Source organism: Camelus dromedarius, chromosome 27, assembly GCF_036321535.1.
Source record: "Camelus dromedarius isolate mCamDro1 chromosome 27, mCamDro1.pat, whole genome shotgun sequence".
NCBI lineage: Eukaryota > Metazoa > Chordata > Mammalia > Artiodactyla > Camelidae > Camelus > Camelus dromedarius.
This window is the reverse complement of record NC_087462.1, coordinates 23,428,229-23,440,554: the sequence shown is the minus strand read 5'-3', so window position 1 is coordinate 23,440,554 and position 12,326 is coordinate 23,428,229. Positions and strand designations below refer to the sequence as shown.

The following is a 12,326-nucleotide window of genomic DNA, read 5'->3' as shown; positions in this document are numbered from 1 at the left end:
GGATCCCCTCTAGGGTTCTGGGGCAAAAAGGTTACCAGATGAAAGGTCAGGGGGTGAAGGGCTAGAGAGGGTGCATGTGAAGCCGTGGCCTTGGAGCCCAGGCTGACAGAGACAGGAGAGAAGCCATAGCACAGGGCCCTGGACCACAGGCAACATTTCCTAAACCCTAAGAGCCAACCACGGCTGGACACACGCAGGACAGTGTGGAGTACTGAGGGAGGTCAGGCGGTGCTCCCTCCTGTGGGTGACTTCTCAAGGCTAAAAGTACCTGAGGCAGGTCACTGGGCCAGTGTGGTTGGAGTGGGGGCAAAGGCAAGCCATGAGGCCAGTTTACGGGTGCAAGTGAGGCCCAGCTAACTGCACTTTGATGCCTGCCCACCTCAGTGAGCTTGGCTGTTCTCTGGACTTGCTGTCTACACATTGTTGTCTGCAGATTTGCAATATTCTTGAGTCTTCAGAAGGTCTTGGAATATACTCTTTTTTTTCCTCTTAATTCCTTATTTTTTAATTTTAGACTTATGTAAAGAGCCCTTTTAGATCTACTTACTCATAGTTTTCAAAATATCATATATCATTTTTGTGTACTCATAAAACAAAAAATAGAAATGCAATAAAATGATTAAGATATTCTTAAAACTTCTTTACATTTGAATGTAGACTACTGAGTCACTTTTTGGTTCACAATTGTTGATGTCCATGTTAATTTGCTCAGTATTGTTCTCCAAGCCGAGCCATCAAGGTCATTTGCGATGGGGCCTTTCTTAACAGTGCTCCGCTATTGTCCCCCGGATTATACTTCAAACCACTGACACCCATTCTTTAATGTGGATACCTTCTTATTTGATGAAGCTCATATTTTTTTTCAACAGAATGTTGAACAGGTTGGTTTTTTTTTTAATAGGAAGTTCTTCAAACATTCTTTTAAGAATTTGACTTTTCTGGTTTTTAACAGTATCTCAGATTGAGCTCATAGCTTCCTATTTTTTTTTTTTTTTCCCCTCAAGGCTCAGTTCTTGGAAGATATTCTTGAAGAATATAAAGGGCATGAATGTAATATTAGATATTAAGTCATTGTTATAAGGGGTTGAATTTAAATCCTGTAAGTCAAAATTGAAGGGGTGTTATTAAGTGTGCTTTTATTTTGCATGAAAATAAAAAGAATTATACATTAAAAAAATTAAAAAAAAAAAGAGGAAATATAAAGAGACCAAGTGGTTGAAAGTTGGTGATAGGGAGAGAGGAGAATTTTAAGAAGACATTAGGAGCAGACTGTGAAGTACTCTGAGTCACTGGTATTTAATTCTGCTTTCATGGGGAGTGCCACAGTCAGATACAACATTGAAAAAGATGACCCTGGAACTATGTGGAGGGAGAGAGTGGAGGCAGGGAGACCCGGGAAGGTGCTGAGACCACGAAGCAGGAGGAAGCTGTGACCTGGACCAGAGCAGTGGCAGGGAAATGGGGATAAAGAATGGACACCCCAGTGGATGAGTGGTGGAGTCCGGCCTGGCGGCGGCAATGGACCACTTCATGTGGACCAGCAGCCTCCTGGAGATCAACGAGACCCTGGTGATCCAGCAGCGTGGGGTGTGCATCTATGACGGTGAGGAGAAGATAAAATTTGATGCCGGGACCCTCATTCTTAGTACCCACAGACTCATTTGGAGAGATCAGAAAAATCATGAATGCTGCATGGCCATTCCTCTTTCCCAAATTGTGTTCATTGAAAAACAGGCAGCTGGAATTGGGAAAAGTACCAAAATAGTGGACCATCTTCACCCAGCTGCTAACAAAGAACCTGGTCCATTCCACAGTAGTAAGAACTCCTACATCAAGCTCTCCTTCAAAGAACATGGTCAGATTGAGTTTTATAGGCGATTATCAGAGGAAATGACACAGACAAGATGGGAGAATATGCCAGTTTCCCAGTCATTACAAACAAAAAGAGGACCCAGCCAGGAAGAATAAGAGTGGTAGGAATTGTAGGTATTGAAAGGAAACTGGAAGAAAAAAGAAAAGAGACTGACAAAAACATTTCTGAGGCCTTTGAAGACCTCAGCAAGCTAATGATGAAGGCTAAGGAAATGGTGGAGTTATCAAAATCAATTGCTAATAAGATTAAAGACAAGCAAGGTGATATCACAGAAGCTGAGACCATCAGGTTTAAATCCTATTTGCTTAGCATGGGCGTAGCTAACCCGGTTACCAGGGAAACCTACGGCTTGGGGCACACAGTAACACATGCAGCTGGCCAAACAGCTGGCTGGAATATTGCAGGCGCGGTTAGAGGAACGAGGGGGAATAATGTCACTCATGGAATTGTACTGTTTAGTAAACCGAGCTCGAGGAATGGAATTGCTCTCACCGGAAGATTTGGTGAGTGCATGCAAGATGCTGGCAGCACCGAAGTTACCTCTCAGGCTCCGAGTGTTTGACAATGGTGTCACGGTCACTGGACTCCAGTCCCAATTAGGAGGAAATGGTGGCCTCAGCCTTGGAGACGGTTTCAGAAAAGGGATCCCTAACATCAGAAGAGTTTGCTAAGCTCATGGGAATGTCTGTCCTCTTGGCTAAAGAAAGGTTGCTTCTTGCAGAGAAGATGGGCCATCTTTGCCAAGATGATTCAGTGGAAGGCTTGTGGTTTTACCCAAATTTATTTATGACACAAAGCTGAGAATTTTGTATTTGAAATACTTCTTGTCCATATCCCCGCATCGTGTAGAGGCTGTATGACATTGATCTAGGAGTAAACCCTGAGAAACTGAGAACTTAGTGGCATTTCCCAGAATGATATAGAACCCATTTAATTTCTCCCTAAATTCTATGATCCAGGAAGATTCCTTAGGAAAATACAGAAAAATGAATGCCAATATGAATTTGAATTCATGTTACAGCTGTATAGCAACCCTCAGGGTTTAACTTGATCTTCAAATCTGACCATTTTTTAAAGAAGAGAATTTAGTTCACCAGGGATGTGCATATTTGGACAGGTTAGATCATTATTTTGGTGTGACTAAAATTCACTAAATTATAAACGAAGTTTTTCTCGGTGTTTAATGGGCCCATATGGGTTTTTTTGTGTGTGAAACAATTTATACCTACAGTGTAGTTTAAGAACCTGACAACACTGGAACAAAATATCAAACTGTAGAATGTCATTTGAGACTCTTCCTGAGGGCTTTTAGAAGCAACCATAAGCATGTCTTCAACAGACCAAATAAAACACCTTAAAAAAGAAAAGAAAAAAAAAAAGAATGGACTAAATCATGGGGATGTAATATACAGCATGGTGACTATAGTTAATATTACTGTATTGCATATTTGAAAGTTGCTAAGAGAGTAGATTTTTAAAATCCTCATTGCGAGAAAGTAATTCTTTCTAACTATGTATGGCAACAGGTATTAACTAGACTTACTGTAGTGGTTATTTTGCAATATGTACAAATATCGAATCATTATGCTGTACACCTGAAACTAACATATGTCATATGCCAAATATACTTCAATTAAAAAAAGGTGGGGGTGGGTATAGCTCAATGGTAGAGCACATGCTTAGCATGCATAGGGTCCTGAGTTCAATCCCCAGTACCTCCGTTAAAAAAAAAAAAAAGATGGACTTCGGAGGATTTCAGAAGGTAGAATGGGCAGGACTTGGACACTAGATGGGAGCACAAGGGAGTGTGAAGAGTCAAGGTGGGGTCCATATTTCAAGCTTAGAGGAGATGACTAGAGGGATGGAGACATCAACTACTGACCTAGGGAGTTACAGGAATACAGCTGGGGCAAAGATGGGAAATATGTTCAGTTTTTTTAAAAAATATTTTTTATTGTGACAGCCTTCAAACATACAGAAAAAGAAAAAAGAAAAAAACAATCAATACACCCTAGATTCAATATGCATTAACATTTTGCTATATCTGCTTCATAGGCGAAGTTTTTTTTTCTGAACAATTTCAAAGTGAGTCGCAGACATTCTGATACTTCTCACCTAAACACTTAGCAAACTTCTCCAAAACATGAGGACATTCTCCTACATAACCACAGTACCACCTAATAATAATTCCTTAACATCTAATGTTCTTTCCATGCTCAAATTTCCCCAAAATGTCTTTGATAGATGATTTTTCTGAACTATAATCAAATTTCACCTTGTGCATTGGTCCTTGTATCTCTTACATGTCTGACAACCTAGAATGCCCCACCTCATGTTTTCAATGAATTTTGACTTTTGAAATGACTGGGCCAGTTGCATTTTTGAGGTGGGGGGGGTGGTGAGGTAATTAGGTTTATTTATTTATTTAAACAAATTTTTTTAAATGAAGATAGTGGGGATTGAACCCAGGACCTTGTGCATGCTAAGCATGCACTCTACAACTGAGCTATACCTTACCCCCAAACCAGTTATCTTGAGAATCCCCCGTGTTCTGCATTTGGCTAACGCTTCTTCATCACCTGTTCCTCTGCCACCTGTATTTCCTGTAAGCTGGACATAAGTTCAGAGGCTTGATAACATTTGGGTTAAAGTTCTTGCAAGAATACTTTTAAGTAAGGCAGGTGCTGGTGTTGTGGCCTGTTAGGTTCGGAGAGCCTGAAGGACCTCAGAGCAGATGTCTTGCTACTGGTTGTATATATATGTGGTTTGAAGACCTGGAGGAAGAGCCAGGTGAGGGAGAATACCTTAAGGGTTATCACAGAGGAGGTGAGACCTGATGTCTTTGGTGGGGGTGGGAGAGGTGGTGAGAAAACCCAGGAAATCTGAGAATGCCAGGGAGTTTTCCAGAGGAGTCAGTGACAAGACAGGACCAATAAGATGACCACCTGAGGCCTGACAGTCAACAAAAGCCCTGTCCTGCTTCCCCCAAAGCCTGGGCCCCTTGCCTGGAGAGTCAGCTGACATGTCTAGAGTTCATAACAAGCACCCCAGGGAGACCTGCAGAGGCCTTAGATGACAGGGCATCTCGGGGTTTGTATAGTAGCCTGTGGGAGGATGCAACTGATTTCAGAAGGTCTATCTATTTAGTCATATTAGTGAGCCTAAGGCCATTATGAGACCAGAAACTCTTCATTGGAGGGGGGGTGCGGTTCTCAGGGTGGTGGCATCCAGCCCTGCCCAGGGGGGAGCTCGGGAGGCAGCCAGGGACTTAGGGCTATGATGGGCTCTGGATCTCTAGGCTGGGCAGGGACTGAAGCTAAACTGTAGTAAGAGAGGTCCCTGCTGCCTTCTGCACACCAGGCCTGTGGCAATGAGGGATCAGAAATACCCTTGGAACACCTAGTCAGCTGTGCTGTGGCCTGGAACACCTTGCAAGGTACGGACCTGCCTGCAAATCCAGGCTCATTCTATACCCTGTTCCCTTCCCTCTCTACCCTTCAGCCATACTGGCCTGCTCTGGTTCTTGGATGCAGAAGACCTTGCCCCGTTAGCCGTAGCCCTCTCCATAGTTCTATGTGGTGGGTCTTCAGTGTGCCAGCTGCCTGTGTTGGTGTCTGGGAGGTAGCACACAATGAAGTTATGGGCATGGACTCTGACTCAAAAGATCTTGTCTGAACCCCTAGCTCTATCACTTAATAGCTGTGTGACCTTAGGCAAGTTACAGAACCTCTCTGTGGCTGTGCACCCTCTCTGTAAACTGGGGTTGTTGATAGTTAATATGAGCTTCCAATAGTGCCTGGCACCTGGTGAGTCTTGCAGTTGTTACAGTCACAATTACTGTTCCCATACAGCTCAGATATCAAGATCTGCCTGAGCTCACAGAGCTAGTACTTGGCAACCTTCTGAGATGGTTCTCCAGTACATCGCTGTTGCATTTAAATATCCCCACCTAACTGCTGAGATTTTCCCTGCATAAATCCCATAACTTTGTATCCTCTGTTCTGCTACTGTTTCTGTAGGTTCAATTTACCCTAGTCAGATTAAGTAAAGGGATCGTGGAGTTGGAAGACTAAAAAAGGGTAACAGGCACTTTCCTGTTGACAAGCAATTTACATTCTAGTAAGAAAATAGGAACAAAAAGGAGGATTAACACAAGGCCGTGTGTAATGAGGCTTGTAAGTTCTTGAAGGGTAGGAATATCAGCAATTGTCAAAAATATAACCAATGTTTTGGGGAGCTCACCGTGTCCCAGGCACTGGGCTTTACAATCCTCACAAAAACACCACAGTAGATATTAGTAGTCCCACTTTACAATGTTAAACACCTGCCGTAGGCCACGCGATGATTGGAACCTTGGTTCTGTCTTCCTCTAAATCACCACTTCGGCCGAGTCAAGACAGAGGGACAGGGTGAACACACCCAGGCTGAGCCGCAGAAGCCGGCGAGAGAGGAGGTTTGGCAAAAGGAGTCGGGGTCGCCGCAGGCGGGTGGGTGGGCAGGAACCGGGCGGGGCTGCGGGAGGCCCGGCCTCAGCCTCTGAGCGCCGCAGGGGCAGAGAGCCGCTGGACGCACGCGGCCCGCACCCCGAGCGGCCCCGCCGCAGCTCTGGCTTCCGCTCCGGGCCACACGTGGGGCCGCGTTCCTGGGAGGGCGCCTCTGATTGGCCGGGCCGGTCAGGTGGCTCCCGCGCGCCAATCAGCAGCGGCCAGGCCGTGGGCCGCGCGCTCCGCCCTGCCCGCGTGGACCCTCGGAAACTGCGATCTCGTGCGCTGGGCCGCGCCGGGAAAAGGCCGCCAAGGCGTAGTAATGCCCGCCATGCCCCAGAGCCAGCCGGCGACTGCACTGGCCCTTTACGCCTGTTTATCTGAATTCGCCACCAGCCCTGCCCCATCTCTCAGAGGAAGAAAAGAGGGCTGGGCCGGCCTTCCTCTTGGGCTCTGTGTTCCGCCGCCGTAAGGCTTCCTCCCGCTTTTGTGCATCTTTCCCCTTTCGCACCTCTAGAGCTCCAAGCCTTCCTTTCTCCAAGCCTCCCCCTTTCCGGCAGCCCACAAATGGTGTAGCCTCTCCCGCGGTAAGAGAAAGATCTCAGGGCCTCCACAGCCAGGCTCTGCCTCTTCTCCCCTCCGCTGCCCTTGGCCTCCCTTTCTCACTACTTCCTCATCCCAATTCAGCCAGGCTTTGGATCACCAACAGTCCCACTCTGGCCAAATCTGGTGGCGTTTCATAATCTGTGCTGTTTCACTTTGCAGCATTTGACCCTGTTGACGCTTTGGAACCAAGATTTCCAGGAGGTTTGGTCCCCTCCTGCCTCTTTACCAGCCCTCTGAGCAGCCGTACCATGGGCGTGCCTCTCCTTTTTCCCGTCTGGCAGACATAGGCCCACTTTGGTTTTTTGTTGTTGTTGTTGTTAGGCTTTCAGTAGAGGCCCACTTTCTTGATTGTTTACCCAGACTTCCCGAGGGATCTCATCTCATCACTGGCCTCCCCTAAATGCCAGTAATTTCTGAGCCTCGATCTCTACCTTAGATTTGTCGCAGAACTCCAAACTCACTACTTGCGTGTCTTGTGGGTACCTAAGGCTGAAGGTAGGTGTTTCATTCAACTAATATTTATTAGGCTGTGGGCTCACTTACAGTATAATTATTTAAAACATATCCTCATAAACATACCAGTATTTATTGCTGGGTGCCAAAAGCTTGGGAGTACTGTGTCACCTGTGACTAGCACCCAGTGGGTGCTTCATTCCCGTGTGCTGAATTCATGTAGGAATGAGTGTCGGCATAGTGCCTGGCACAGAGGCGGTGCCCCAAGTTCGTTGCCTCATCCCTCATCCCAGCTTCTCTCTACCCCAGGGATGGGAACTGTCCCATCACCTCACCTCCAATGCAAAAGCTACATAAGTGAGGTAAACAAGAGAGAAAAAGCCGAAATGAAAGTCCTCCTTGTCCTGTCTAATATTCTACTCCCAGGGAAGTCTAATCTGCCAGCTTCACGAAGGCAGCACTGCCCAGTGATGGGGCAGGAGAGAGAACCAGGATCCAAGGACAGGCAGCTGCTGCAGCCAGACTGGGAGACATACAGACCGGGGTTCAAATCCTGGTTGGGTGACCTTGTGGATCCTATTGGACTCCTGTGAGCCCACAGTTCCACCTGTAAGTTGGACGTATGAATAGACTCTACCTCACAGAGATTTGTAAGTATGCTCTTAGAGCTCTTAGAGGCTCCCAGCAGGCATTGGCACTTGCCTATTGTTTTGGCTGCAAGACAGAGGGTGAAGAGGACTTTCCTGGTGCACTGTCGCCACCGTGTGTCCATCTAGGGGATTACATAAGGGAGTTCTCAGGCCGAGGAAGGGCTGCTTGGCTTCAGTTTTCTGAAACCTGAAAATTTGCTCTGCTGTCCAGGCTCCCTCCGGCCTCCAAGGCCAGTACTGTCACCTGTGGAGGAGAAATCATCCCACCCTTGGGTTTAGGGCACTGTCTGTGCCTTCTCTGACTCTTGAACTTTTGGTGGTTCCTCACTGTGGCATTCAAGGCTTTTCAGACCTGGTGCCCTAGATACCTGCTCTGTGCATGGAACTCAGGGCCACCCAGCTCCAAACCTGCCTCAAGATGCTCTCTCGGTGTTCTCCTTCCCTTCCGTCCCTCCTGAGCCCCCTGTCTCCTCTCCCTGATTCAGGACCCTAAAGTTCTCTCCCCAGTGAGTGTGTTAAGTGAACAGCCACCATTTATTGATCTCCTGTGTGCCTAGTGCCGTGTCAGGCTCCTTATGGGCATTTATTCCATAGACTCTTCACTGATCCTGCCAGGCAGGCTGCTGTGATTGCCCCCATTTTGTAGAAGAGGACACCGAGGCAGAGAAGGGTCAAGTGACCCACCCAAAGTCACACAGCCTTCAGGTGACAGAGTCCTACCTATAACTTCTAGGACACCAATTACAGTGGAAAAGGCAGACAGACCTCTGTTCGAATCCCATCTCTGCCACTCACTACTGGCATCCCCACTCGGAGCCTAAGCTTCCTGTCTGCCTCTAAAATGAGATGGCAGCTCCCACAAGGCACAGGTGCCGGCTCCGGGAGCAGGCAGTGTTCACCAGGGATGAAGAGTGGGAAGGGCGTCGCAGCCGGCAGTCAGAGCTGGTCTGCAGCACGCTGCGGTAAGTCGGGGTCCCATCAGGGAGGCTAGAGCCGATGACTGCGAGCCCCAGCTCAGGACCCGGCCGGCAAGAAGTAGGGGCTCAGGGCTCCAAGCCCCCAAGAGCCCTCACCTGTAGAGCCCCTCCCTGTTCTCCCCACACCCGCTTTAGCCTCTTCAGTGCTTGCCCACTCGGCAGCCTCATGTGGGCCTTTCCACACACACATCTGATCATGACCTTTGCTGCTGCAAATCTTTTTTTTTTTTAAATATTTTTTGAGGAGGAGGAGTAATTAGATTTATTTATTTATTTTTAGAGGAGGTACTGTGGACCTCACCCGTGCTCACTAAGCATGCGCTGTGCCCCTTGAGCTATCCTCGCCCCTGCTGCTGCCGCAGTCCCGTCCTCATGCTGCTCACTGGGGACTCAGTCCCTCACCAGTGCCCGAGAGCCACGTGCAGTCTGTGGCCGTAGCCCTGCCAGCTCCGTCACCTTCTCTAGTCTCTGGCCCCCTCCCTTGTCCTTGAAGCCACCTTAGAACTTTGCACATGCTGTCCCCATGGACTGAAACACTCTTCCCTCCCCTCTTTGCCTAGTTAATGTGGAGGTGCTGAAAAGTCTCCTTGGGAGGTGATGGAAATGGGAAATTTGAGACCTGAAAGAGGAATAGAGTTTGGAAAACCCGTAGGGAGGGGAGAGTGTTCCAGGAAGAGAGAACAACGGAGGTAAAGGGATGGAGGTGCACGTGGGGAGGGAGTGGGACAGGTAGGGACTGAAACTAATAGGAACGAGACGAGGCCAGGGGCAGAGCCTCACGTGCTGTGCTGAGGTGCTGTGCTGTGGAGCTTGGCCCTAATCCCGAGGGCAGTGGGAGGTTTTCGAGCAGGCGTAGTTACAGCGAGTCCCCTGGGTAAGGTGGAGAGGGCATATCAGCTCTGCTATGAAGAATGGAGCACCCAGAACTGACCATTCCTCCAGGAACGACCTGATCACCACCTGCAAGGAAAGACCCTTCACCGGATCCCTGTCTGAAACCTCTGTGGGCCCAGCCCAAGGCCCCAGCCCCACCCCAAGAGAGGCTGGAGTGGGATGCTACACTTCTTGTAGCCACCAGGAGGTGGCACCATCACCCCAGCGTGTCCCCCTCCACTCTGCTCCCTGAGCTGGAGACCCCTCCAGGGCATAATTATAGGGAAGAGGCCCGAGAGGAAAGAAGAGGTGAGTGAAGAAAGAAGAGGAGGAAGTGGGGGGACCGAGGGGCGGGGCCCAGGGTGGTTGGGACACAAGGCACAGGATGGGGGAGTTGGGGTAGTGCTGCCTCCCTGCTGATTTTTTTCAGGGTCAAGCAGTGTGCGTCAGTCTGACTTAGATTTGCACCATTGTGTGCCCCACCCTCCTCCATGCAGCCCCTCCTCAGGTCCCTGAAACTCTCATGGAGACCCTGCCTGTTCACCGCTCCTGGCCATTACCCAAGAACCTCCAAGTTCTTTATCACCTGCCTCTCCCTCCTGCCCCCATTAGCAAGCCCTCTTATTCTAAAGATGCCCTTCAATTTCCACTTGCCCCCATGGTCCGGCCACAGTGGGGGCCTGCAATGGGGCTGTGCAGGATGGTGCTGGGCCCAGGCCAGAGGACGAGAGGGGAAGTGGACAGTCCCTCTGCGGACGCTCTGGGGCTCATTATTTCTGTCACCTTGGAGAGGGCACGTGTCCTTTGGGGCTGCTGCCCCAGTTCCCTGCTCTAACTGGCCACTGCAGCGGTCTCCTCGCCTGTCTCCCCACATCTGCACTAGCAGCCCCTTGCTCTCAGTCTCTTCACTCCCCTGGGAATGAGATCCGCAGCCTGCCAGGCTCTTTCTGGCGTGGCCTCATCCAGCACCACGTTCCCCCTCTCTCTGTAAGAGCTCCGTCCACCTGCCTGGTTGGAGTGCCTCAGACTCTCCCCGCTCCGGCCTGCCTGCTTCTAGACCTCTGTGGAGAGGGTTCCCTCTGCCTGGAATGCTTTTCCTCCCACTCCTCACAAGGCCAAGTGCTCCCCTCCTTCAACTGACATACCGCTTCCGCTTGGAGCCCTTCCCTGGGTCAGATCAAGCTCCGTCCCCACTGCAGACTAGCACAGCAGCAGCCCGCTGACCCTCAGAGTCTGGGTTAATTATATTCGGGCGCCTTCCCGGGTGTTTATTTAATGTCTGTCCCCACCTCTAGATTTCCGTTTCCTCAGGGCAAGGGCCTTTCTTCATCACAGGATATAACCACTGACATGAATGGTACCTGGCGTATAGTAGGTGCTCAGTCACTGTCTGTCGATTACTGGGCCTTCCAGCCCTCTCCTGCCTGGTTTCTTCTTCAACTTGGGCCCCCACGACACCTCCTCTGGGAAACATCACTGACCTGGGCGAGCACTGCTCCTGAGTTCATTCCTTTATTTGTTTTTCAGTTTCCCTTTGGTCCTCATCCCCCACTGTAATCACCCTGCCCCCGTCCCCCCACGCAGCCATGCTAATGGTTTTGTGTGTTCTCCTAACATGTGTGTTCCCTGTGTCATCATTTCTTTTGAGCAAGTGGCTTTATGCTTTAGAGCTCATTCCATTTCTTACCCCCTTCCACCCAGAGCTAGGTTTCTGAGGTCCCTCCTCACGGCTATGCGTCCGTCAGGTCCCCATACATGAAACCCATCCACCTCCCAGTGATGGACTCCAGATTGCCTCCAACCCCTCCTTCAGCCTTCCCCATGTGGTCACGTGTGAGGATTTGGGGAGGGGGATGGTATATATGCAGGGAAAAATTACTAGATCACAGGACATGTGTTTATATAATTAATTGAGAGCTCCTAGGTGGCTCTGGGGGAGCTGCGCCCACAGTCCAGGAAGGCCCCCCCGTATCCCTGCTGACACCTGGCATTCTCCAGCATGCTGACTTTTGCCAATCTGAAAAGTGGGAAATGAGAGCATCTCTTGCAATATTCTTGAGTTTCAGGGTCTACCCATAAGCTTGCTAACCTCTGGTTTCCTTGTCATTCGATCATTTCATTGTAGCCTCCCTCTAGTATTTTGGGGTGTCTTTTTCTTATGGATTTGTAGGCCCTCCTTAGGTGCCCAGGGCTGTCCTTGCCACAGTGTGGGAGAATGCTGGCTTACAAGCAGATGCCCTGGGCCCGGAGGTGCCATGAGGGCGCTGAGCCTTCTCTGTATCCCCAGCCCCACATCAGAGGGTGTGAGAGGTTGACCCTCGATGGGCGCTGTGAGGGTCATTACTGTGGCCTCTTCAGGAAGCTATGTGAGTAATTTGGGGGGGGACTGTCTCAGTTCCTAAAGGGGTTG

General features: G+C 49.3%; 1 pseudogene; it reads left to right on the top strand.

Moving 5' to 3' along the window:
- The first annotated feature begins 1,518 nt into the window (after positions 1-1,518).
- On the top strand, positions 1,519-2,703 carry LOC105099583 (vacuolar protein-sorting-associated protein 36-like; annotated as a pseudogene).
- Positions 2,704-12,326: the final 9,623 nt, after the last annotated feature.